Here is a 10,889-nt window from a genome sequence, read left to right as displayed (position 1 = left end):
CTAGTTTTTGGTTCCAAATGAATTAAATCAGTTTGCTTTCCCCTCACCATCAAAAATGCATCAGCACCTACTCAGGATGTTATCATGTGCCACAATCCACTCTAAAATGCTAGTGATTCAAGGTAATGCAGCTGCTTTGATTTTTCTCACTTCCTCAGTGAACTCTCAAATAGGTATTTGTTTGCTCTGTGTGTTTGTGTAGCAGGGATGCTCATCTTTTACTATGTTCAGACTTTACGATACTGGTAAGTGCACAGTACAAAGTCAATGCACTCACAGCACTTGAAAACCAAGACATATTTGAAACATATTCTGTCTCAAAACACTCAGCTGTGCTGACAATCAGCTGTATTGGAAAGTAACAAGCATAAGCTATTGCTTACACACCCTTAGAATCAGAAGTGGTATTTTCCTTAACCTCTTTGCAGAGGTTAAATCAGCTTGCTTTCCCCTCACCATCAAACATATATCAGCATTTCTGCTGAAAGTTTGCCTGTATTCAAACTCTCTGCATGAACTCATTTTAAGGCCATTTGATTTCCCATGAATCACTTAAAAGGACAACATTTGAGCTGTTGGTCATTCTGGGTTGACGACTCACTGGGAATCATTAAAGCAGAACTGAGTGTGGAGAGCTTTTTTAGTAAGACTTAGTCATTCTAACAGAGCGAAAACCATTAACTTGGCTTTTGATTCCATCTTTCCGCTATGCTGCTGTGATCATTTCCCTAATTATTTCATTTCGCAAAGACTAGGAAGTGCTGGATTAAAGGGGAAGGGAAGAAAGGCTGACACTGATATTTTTTATCCAAAAGACATACTTGAGGCTATGTACCTTATCTGACGTCACCCTTGTTTTCTTTTCTTGGTGATCTTTCCATCTGAATTGTCTATCTAGTTTCCTCATTTTCTTGAATAGGTAGCAAACTGATTAGTAAGGCCTTAAAAATACATAACTCTAAAATTTATTTTTAAAAAATCAATGATAGCTATATATTCAGTTAATATATTATCAATAAATTACCATTTGGTATGTAATGCTTACTTGACCACTAACGTAGCTCTTGCTTCAGGTCATTGTTTCTTGCAACTTTATATACTGATTCTTTTACGCTATTTAATAAAGGGTTATGCAGGAGTGAGAATCTTCATTAAACTTTCAAGTGCACTTTATATACTGCCAGACAGTGACTTCCAGGCTGAGAAAACCTTTTTTATTGCTGTGGAACCTTTCTCTCTTATCTTCTGAGAAACAATCAATTCCATTTATAGTCATTGTCTCTCCCATCGCCTTACCTAAACTGAGGCTTTGTGGATGTTTGAAACAGCCACCGGAGTTCATGCCAGATTCCTCCTACTTCTAACATTAGAGATGCACTGAGCTCGTTTTTCTGGGTACAGTGGAAAAAATAAAAACAGTAATAGGATGTCTCAGCAAAAATAGTTGGATGATAATCTTGTGAGTAAATGTCAAATCAATAGCATTATGGTCTACTGACATTCCTTCCCTTGTGGTACTGCTAGTTCAGTTAACAATCTAAAATAGGACCAACTAATAAGCATAACCAGGAAAGCCTTGCTATTGATGTCTAATTGAGTTCCTTTGCAGACATTTAGGTCCAGGCAAAAAGAAAGGACCGACCTCCTCTACGTCTGTGGCCTTAACGACACCCTCTTACAACTAGATTCACAGTGCTTTCCATTCTTTCCTCCTCTCTAGTTTCACATTGGATTGCCTCATTATATCATTTTTACAGTCATACAAAGACACTTGCATCTCAGAAAGTGGTAGTGCCCTTGATTATTTTTAAATCACTGTTCAACAGCCTCGGTTGAAACTTTAATTTTATATATGCATAGTGGATAAAAAGAGCTGAAGGTCTTCCCAGACAATAAACATGATATGTACCACCTTTCACAGGCCACGGATGCAGCTTCCATCTCTCCCCGGAAGCACATGAGAGGCGCTGTGCTTGCTGGCTGCTGCTGGCTGCTCTGGCCATGGGACATCTCATTGGCTTTGGCTTAAAATTTGAAAAAAAAAAAAAAAACCTCGGAGTCCGAATTCTCATAAGAAACTCTGTATTTTCCTAATGCAATCAGGAAGAATAACAGTAATCTATAACTAAAAAGCTAGAAAAACTTAGGATAACCATTTTACATGCTTTGAAATAGTAATGCTACTTTTTTCTGAAATAACAAACATTTGAATAACCAAAACCTAAAATGTATTTATTTTTAAATGATATCAAAAATTTTTGTCTATACTGACAATTTTTACATATTATTTTGTGCAGTTGGGTTTTATTTTTTACATTCATTCTATATAATAAGTTTGTAATAAAGATATTTATTTCACAATATTTGTCTCTCCCACCACATATCCACTCTACAAGTGTTATATTTCCTCAGTACAATGCCCACCACATGGCTTAATATCCCCTATTACTATATTTTAGTAACAAACTCACATTCAATTGACAATTTTGTTGGTATATACTTCAAAATGAAATTTTAAAAATAAGCCATTTTGATGCAAAACAATAAGTTGTTTTCTTCATAATATTTATTTTCTGTGAATTTCTGAGCACCTTTTTATGCATGCATTTCAGAATTTTGCATCAGGGACTGGCACAATGGCTCAACTGGCTAATGCTCTCTGGGGCTCAGGGGCAAAGAGGTCACTAAGTCAATAAGATGGCGACCAACAGTGCAGGTCACTGGCAGACAGCATGGTGACCAAGGACGGAGCCCTGGGCATGAACCAGGGGCAGGAGTCACTTGGCTTCAAAGAAAGACTGATTGGCCAGGGCCATTGCACTCACCTACCCCTGGCCAATGGCAGGTGACTTCTGCAGTCATGCTCCTAGTAATTGGCTCCTAGTTTCTCCCTTCCTGGAATTCCTGAAATTCCTGGCCTGAGCCTATCCCTTACCCTATATAAGAATCTGAATATCCCCAGTAAATCGGAACTGCTTAGACAGAACCCCTGTCCTTCTATTTGTCTCTCACGAGCTGGGAAGCTGGGTGGCGGCCAGCAGGCTCTTCCCCTCCGGCAAGGAGGTACTAGAGGAATCTGTGGGGGAGACCCCGCAATGCTCCAACTCCAAGTGACATCATCCCATATGGGAACCAGTTCATGTCCTGGCTGCTCCATGTCCCATCCAACTCCCTGCAGCGGGTCTGGAAAAGCAGTAGAGCATGGTCCAGGGTCTTGGGGCCCTGCACCACTGTTGGAAAACTGGAAGAGGCTTCTTATTCCTGGTTTCAGATTGGCTCAGCTCCAGTAATCACAGCATTTGGCGAGTGAATCAGCAGATGAAAGATCTTTCACTCTCTGTTCTGTAAAATCTAACTTTTCAATAAAAACAAATCTTTAAGATATTCTGCATCTGAATAAATGCATTTTAATTCATTTTTCCATAAAATGTTGAAGTATCTCTATATTCCATTCTCAGAATGTCAGATCATGTCACTTCTTTGCTCAACAGTTTTCTAACTATTAGATTAATTAAAGTTATTGAATTGCCAATCTGGGCTCTATTTATCTGCACCTTGAACCCAAGGTTCACTGCCCTTAGGTTCTTTCAAGAATCCCTGGCCTCTATGATGCATAATTTGGCTGGATGTATAAATGCCAGGCACCCAGCTGGTGCTTCCTGTACATCCCAATTAAATGATGCTGTAATACGGCCTCACTTACCACCATATTTACACATACAGTCAGCTCACTTGCTTCTTAACTCTTTACTGCATTCATAAATCACTATTCTATAGGGTACATGTTAACATGATTAGCATTCTACTAGTTTATTCCCTTGTGATCTTGCTATTTACTATTGAGTATATACGGGGCTATAATTTGTGCTTTATTTATTGTAATATTGCCAATTGTTAAACTATTTGCTGGTAGTTGCAAAGCATACTGTTTATTTTAGTGAATATGAAATAATGAAGGAATGTTCTCTGAAGTATATATATTGGTCATGGTAATTGTACCAGAAATGATGGCAATTGCTAGAATCATAAATTAGTTTGAGAAATCTCGATTATATGTACTTTCTTGTGTAAGCATCATAAAAAGAGTAAAACAATCACATTTAAATTTTACTAATACAGCTTTTATAAGTTGCAATTTTCGAAATCTTTAAGTAGATCTGAGAACACTAAATAGGTAATATATATATATATTTTTGAATACTGAATGAAATAATGGACTTTCCCTAATTAAAACATCTTTTACCAGTTTCCTATCCATAGCCTTCAATGTTTTTGCATTTTATGTTTGCAATATCTACCTTATGCTGGTCACTAGTTTGTCACTGGATATCAATATACAAGTTACTATTCTTCCTACTTTTGTAATGTATATATTCACTGGGGAGATATCTACATAGCAAAAAGCTGCCCTCAAATAATGGGGATAATAAAAAATGGATATAATAAAAGCATATGGCTCAAAAGAAAGAAACTAAATCTTAGAGAATGCCTTACACATACCCAAGCTCTAGAATTGGTTAAAAAAATTATCTAGAGAAAAGAACATTATAAGCAAATATACAAAGTCCTAAAAATTACTGTGAGAACATGTGACCAATGGTATAAGATCAGAAGGTCAAGGGAAAACCAGATGAGGAAGAGGGGAAATGAGAAGATTGGAGAGTATAGATAGGTTTGTATTCCACACTGAAAAGCAGGTCTTGGATCCCAGAGTCAGTGATGCCAGACGGGGTAGAGGGCTGTACACATACTTCAGAAAGACAATAATGTGAAATAGGCAAAGGATAGATTTTTCATAAATGATGGTCATATTAAATACTTGGGAAATCGAAATTGTACATAATTTAAGATCAGATTTTCTCCTTAGTTACACTATTCCTATTAGTCACAAATCTTTCATTATGTTCAATTCTACAAGTAACCCTCATCTGTAAATTTTCTGGCTATTGGCAAAAAACTGCCTTAAAATGTTCGCCTATAAAATAGTATTAAAATCTGTTTACTTTCCACTAAAGCGTTATTGTAACTTGTAAATTATATTAACCAAATATACTAATTACACATACATTTGTATAAAATAAATTTTTAAAACAGGTAAGAAAGCTACTGTTATTTTCATTCAGAAAATTATAATGAATAATGAGTCTAATTAAACACCATTGTTTTGCACTAAAAGGGAAATAGGTGAGGGTTCAGAAACATGTGTGGCATAAGTGTCGCTGATACTGGTAAGTTACTGAACCAGTTGCCCAGAGTGGGAAGGGAGGAGGTCTGGGCAGGTGCTGAAGGCAGAGTACTAGCTGACGGAGCCTGACACGCTTTAGACAGATTTCTAGATTTTGTCTGGGCAAGTCACAATAGCATTTAATGAAATCTAAAATACAGGTTTTAATACTGTACGAAGCTCAGCTGTACCTCTTCTTTTTATCAAATATTTAGTCAGTGCCCGTTGTATATGCACTGATACTACCCTCTGTGGATAGAAAAACAGAGATGCCATGTGCACTTACAAAGCTTAAATCCTAATGAATATTTAAAAAAATGATGGAAAACCAACTAAGAGATGGAAAATAGATCATATACCGTGAGGACCAAGGAAATATAACCACTGAAATTTCCTTAAGATATGTCATTTAAAAACAAATCTGAGATAAGAAGAAAAAAAGTGAAGTGTGTTGCAGCTGGCAGGATGAGTATAGGTCAAAATTACATGCGTTGCTGAATAAGGTATCTTTTTTTTTTTTTTTTTTTGCTGTTTTAAATCCTTGGAAAAATTATAGCAGGAACTTAATCAATATTCTTTATATGCTTAAAAAGCCCCTTTTATTGCATGTAACGTAAAATGTATTAGTGAGTCTAGTTTTTTGTTTGTTCCATTTTGCTTTTGTTTGTTTTCTGCAGAACATCAAATAGGAGAAAGTGGAAGATTGGAACAACATGGATATTAAATGGAGTGCAAACTAAATCAAAGAATTGTAATACATATTTTAGAGTTAAGATGCTGTTTCTGCAACACCTCCGAAGATCACATTTTTCTGATGACAAAAATCTCAGAATGTTCCTTTTTAAAATGTGTATATGGTGGCAAGAAAAAAGGACTAGGAGTCTAACCTAAAGGCTCAACTGGGGAAGAATCTGTCTTTGCTGAATTTTGGCTAGGTCACTCTTCTGTTCCTGATTTTGTAGGATATTCATATAACTGAGACACAACTATTCTCATCAGAGCAAAAAGATGAAATGGTTTTGGGAGAGGCAGAGATAAAGGCTGGAGGGAGGGAGATATGAAGGTGACCCAGAGGTATTACCTGTCGATCTCTCTATCCATTTATTTATGATGCAGTTCCATAAACTATGGGATTCCCACAGATTTCCCTCATATTTCCACAACAGCATAGTGCTTTATAAACTGTCATAAGCCAATCATCCTGCTAATTAAGTGTATTCTGAGATTGTAGGCATGGGCAATGACCAAAGGTCCAGCATCCTATTGTCAAGATATATTTCATAGCCTCATTTGGAAGTAGAGATGCATACTGCATCTACAAAGCTGTTTAGGATAATCTCAATCACACAGTTACTACACATTCCCATACACGGAAAGCCATAAAACAAAGTTAACAACAGGAAGAAAAATACAAAATTTACAACAACATGCATGAAGTTAAATAACCTGCTACTGAATGAACAATGTGTCACTGAAGAAATAAAAAAGAAAAGTAACCTTGTTGAAGCAAATGATGCTACTGTGTGGCCTATGAGTCAGTGAGGAAATTAATAAGGAAAAAAAAACACTTTTTTAAGGAATGAAAATAAAAAACAAAAATATCACAATCCATGAGATTTAGTAAAAAGAATATTGAGATGGGTATTAATCTTGCATCTTGGATGAAGGTTGTCATATATCAGAGAAAACATATGATATTTGTCCTTCTGGGGTTGATTTATTTCACTGAGCGTAATAGTCTCTAGTTGGGACCATTTGGTTGTACACGGTAGAATTTTATTCTCTTTAACGGCTGAGTAATATTCCATGGAGTAGATGTACCACAGTTTCTTTATCTATTCCTGTTTGGAGGGGCATCAAAGTTGGTTCCATATCTTTGCTTTTGCATATTGGGTGCTATGAATATAGGATTACAGGTCCCTTTCTCATATGAAGATTCCATTTCCTTTCGATATATTCCCATCTGTAGGATAACTGGATCATACAGCAGGTCAATTTTCAGTTCTCTTAGCACTCTCCATACTGATTTCATAGTGGTTGAACTAGTCTACACTCCCACCAACTGAACATCCTGGTCTCTTCAATAAATACAATTGGGACAATTGGATAGCAGCCTGCAAATGTAAGAAGCAAGACCCTCCATCTGTCACTTCATGAAAAAAAATCAGCTCCAAATGGGTCATGGATCTGATTTTGCACTCAGAAACCATCAAACTATTAACAGAAAAGATAAAAAGCAATCTGCATGAAATAGGAATTAGGAAAAACTTCTTTGAAAAGTAACTAAAAGTACAGGCACTCAAAGCCAAAATAAACAAATGGAACAACAGTCAAGTTGAGCAGCTTCTATACAGCAAAGGAGATGAGCAACAGAAACAAACAACTGAATAGGAGAAAATCTTTGTACGCTACACAACAGATAAGGAACTAATATCCAGGATTTAGAGAGCTTCAGAAAGTAAATGACAGCAAAACAGTCAATCCTGTGAAGAAATGGGTAAAGATAATGAATAGACATTTTTTCAAAAACACAAATTCAAATGACTAATAGCCATGAAAAAAAATTGCTCAGCTTCCCCAGCTGTCAGAGAAATACAAATGAAAACCACATTGAATTCCACCTAACTCCAGTGAGACTGGCTTACATTCAGAACTCTACTAACAACACCTGCTGGTGTGTATGTGGGAATAAAGGTCCCCTCCTGCATTATACTTTTTGAAGGAAAGTCCTAGTTAACTCATTTTTTGATCACAAAACTTTATGCAATGTGTGGTACACAGCAGGTGCTCAGTAGTGGCTTATGTGACATAATTGTTCAAACGCAAGTAAATTATTTTACTTTTTTGTCTAGTTTTGTTCATGTATTTATTATTTTATTAAAAAGTCACATATATATAGAGAGAGAGAAGAAGACCTTCTGTCCGATGATTCACTCCCTAAGTGACCACAATGGCCAGAGCTGCACCAATCTGAGGCCAGGAGTCAGGAGCTCTTCAAGGTCTCACACACAGGTGCAGGGTCCCAAGGCTTTGGGCCGTCCTTGACTGCTTTCCCAGGCCACAAACGGAGCTGGATGGAAAGCGGGCTGCCAGGATTAGAACCGGTGCCCGTTCGGGATCCCAGTGCATAGAAGGTGAGGACTTTAGCCACTAGGCTACTGCGCTGGGCCCTCTTCTGTTATTTTTCTAAGCTACCATCTTAACCTCTTATCATGCATTACTTTTATTACAACAACTTCATATTTATTTTCTAAATCCCAGAGTTGAATTTTCTGTCACTCTACCTCTTGGCAAGACATTAGACAAAAGTGTTGTTAGTGATGTGACAAAAACAGTATTTATTGCTATGAAATCATTTATAAGGGTGTAGACTTCAGATTTAGTGAGTTATCTAGTGAGCAGATTTGAGAGTTGTAGCAGTTTTGTAAAAAAAAAAAAAAGAGGAATGATATTCTAAAGTTTTTTTTTCAAATGTATTATTACATATAAATTATATCAAATATTGATATTGTGAAAGAACAAAACTTATTAGTTCCCAGGTTTTTTTTCCTCTTCTTTCTACTTCTGCTGCCTCTTATTTTCATCCTTATCTTTTTTTTTGGCGGGGCGTGGGGGGGGGGGCGGCAAGAATGTGGCATGGCTTCCCTCATCTTTTGGCTTCCTATTGCTCAAAGGAAAAACACCTGCCCGGCCATCAGATCAAACCGACACTGTACTGGGCAAGGCAGCACTTAAGACATCTTAGTTGCCAGGATTCACCTTTGCGTAGGCCTATGGCCTGAGGGTCTCAGCTCCTCATCTGTTGCTACCAGAGTCCACTCCCAGATCACTGCCATATAGGACTCCCCACTGGGCCTGGCACAACAGCATAGCAGTTAAAGTCCTCGCCTTGAGTGCGCCGGGATCCCATATGGATGCAGGTTCTAATCCCAGCTGCTCCATTTCCCATCCAGCTCCCTGCTTGTGACCTGGGAAAGCAGTCAAGGACGGCCCAAAGCCTTGGGACCCTGCACCCGTGTGGGAGACCCAGAAGAGCTCCCGGCTCCTGGCTTCAGATTGGCACAGCTCCAGGCATTGCAGCCGCTTGGGGAATGAACCATCGAATGGAAGATCTTCCTCTCTGTCTCTCCTCCTCTCTCTATACCCACCTTTCCAATAAAAATAAGGAAATCTTAAAAAAAAAAAAAAGACTCTTCATAATGCACCTTGAAACATGGCAGCTAGCTTCACAGAACAAGGAAAAGAAGAACAAGAGGGAATATTAGCAGGAGGGAAACGGCGATCCTTGCAAGAGCAGGTGTGATATTCCTTCATGCCGTCCATATCTTATTCCTTATAACTGAGTCTTTCGGTCCACTCTATCTTTACACAGAATGGATCCTACAATGGTATGTGTACCAGCAGGAGAATTTCGTTGGGAACCTATACCACATGCAGTAACCATCTGTGAACATGCCATACCTTTCTCTTCAACTTCAACCATAACATTTGATAGCTAAATCATGTGCTTTTATTACAAACAATTTGTATGATCTTAAGCTGTAACAAATTTTGTTTTCACGTCTGTGTACGTATTATGCCGGAATAACAAAAATATTCACTCAAAATATGCTTATTAAATGGCTACTATACATAGAAAATCGTAGCACTTTGGTATTTCCAAAGTAAATCAAGCCTTGAGGAGAAACATAATTTCTGCCAATTTTAAAGTATGATTTTAATTAACTTCAATTTACTCTAGAAGTGACCTTTTATGTCTTTTTCCTGAGTGCTTTTATACAAAATAATTTTTGTATTACGTGCACTTCAATTATGCTACCAGGTTACTTGTGTGTTGGATTTTTCAGAATGAGCTAGAACAAATACCCTCTCTTGAAACTTCATTATTGCACTTAATTTTGTTGCTCCTATTAATATTTTGTTTACTCCATAAAATTGGCTGTAATTCTTTAGATCCCTGTTTATAATAATGCAGAAATCCAGACATTTATGGTAAGAACAGTAAAATAAACTAAACCAGTATATATTCATTTTTAATACAACTGTATCATTTAATACAACTGATTGTACATTAGTTTGCATTAAACCTAAACCTAAAGCCCTTCCAGTAGTTGTTCCCCACCCCCCCACTAATCCCAGATGTTCCATAAATTAATTGTAAAAATACTGAGCGCACAACTGTAGATGGAATTCCACTGCTTTAAGACAGATCAACATGATGCATTAGGTTCCTTGAAGTCGGTTTGTAAACTTGGTTGTGTATTTAAAAAAAAAAGGCAGCTTAATCTGATCAAGGATTCTCAGAGGTTTACTGTGAGAACCACCTTGCCTTTGCCACAATAGAAAGGGCAGAGGATAGGAGGCAGAGGGCAGAAGACAGGACCCATTAGCAGTACAGAGGAATAAGGCTACCTTGGGATTCAAAGTCTAAAGTCTGATGATTAATGAGCTCAAGGTGAGAGAGCCAAAAAACAAGCAAATCAATAGATTTATTAGGGGCAGCTACATAACTCCTAAGGGCTTTACTACATTTAAATAAAATTTTAAATAAGTACACTGATGAGAAGGTTGTAGCATCAATCCTCTTTACTTGTTTGATAAAACTATTCCAACAGACAATGTGGAAAATATTGATTCGTGTCATGGAAGCATCAACATTGTCAAA

General features: G+C 37.3%; 1 long non-coding RNA gene across 1 annotated transcript; it reads left to right on the top strand.

Annotated features, from left to right (window-relative positions):
- The first annotated feature begins 6,409 nt into the window (after positions 1-6,409).
- LOC121150846 lies at positions 6,410-10,510 on the top strand. Its single transcript, XR_005883032.1, has 3 exons — positions 6,410-6,489; positions 7,215-7,225; positions 10,501-10,510. It is a non-coding gene; the product is annotated as an uncharacterized LOC121150846 (long non-coding RNA).
- The last annotated feature ends 379 nt before the right edge of the window (positions 10,511-10,889 follow it).

Source organism: Ochotona curzoniae, unplaced genomic scaffold (assembly GCF_017591425.1).
Source record: "Ochotona curzoniae isolate NIBS_2020 unplaced genomic scaffold, NIBS_Ocur_1.0 contig_2210, whole genome shotgun sequence".
In the NCBI taxonomy this organism is placed as follows: Eukaryota; Metazoa; Chordata; class Mammalia; order Lagomorpha; family Ochotonidae; genus Ochotona; species Ochotona curzoniae.
This window is presented reverse-complemented; position numbering and strand designations above follow the sequence as displayed.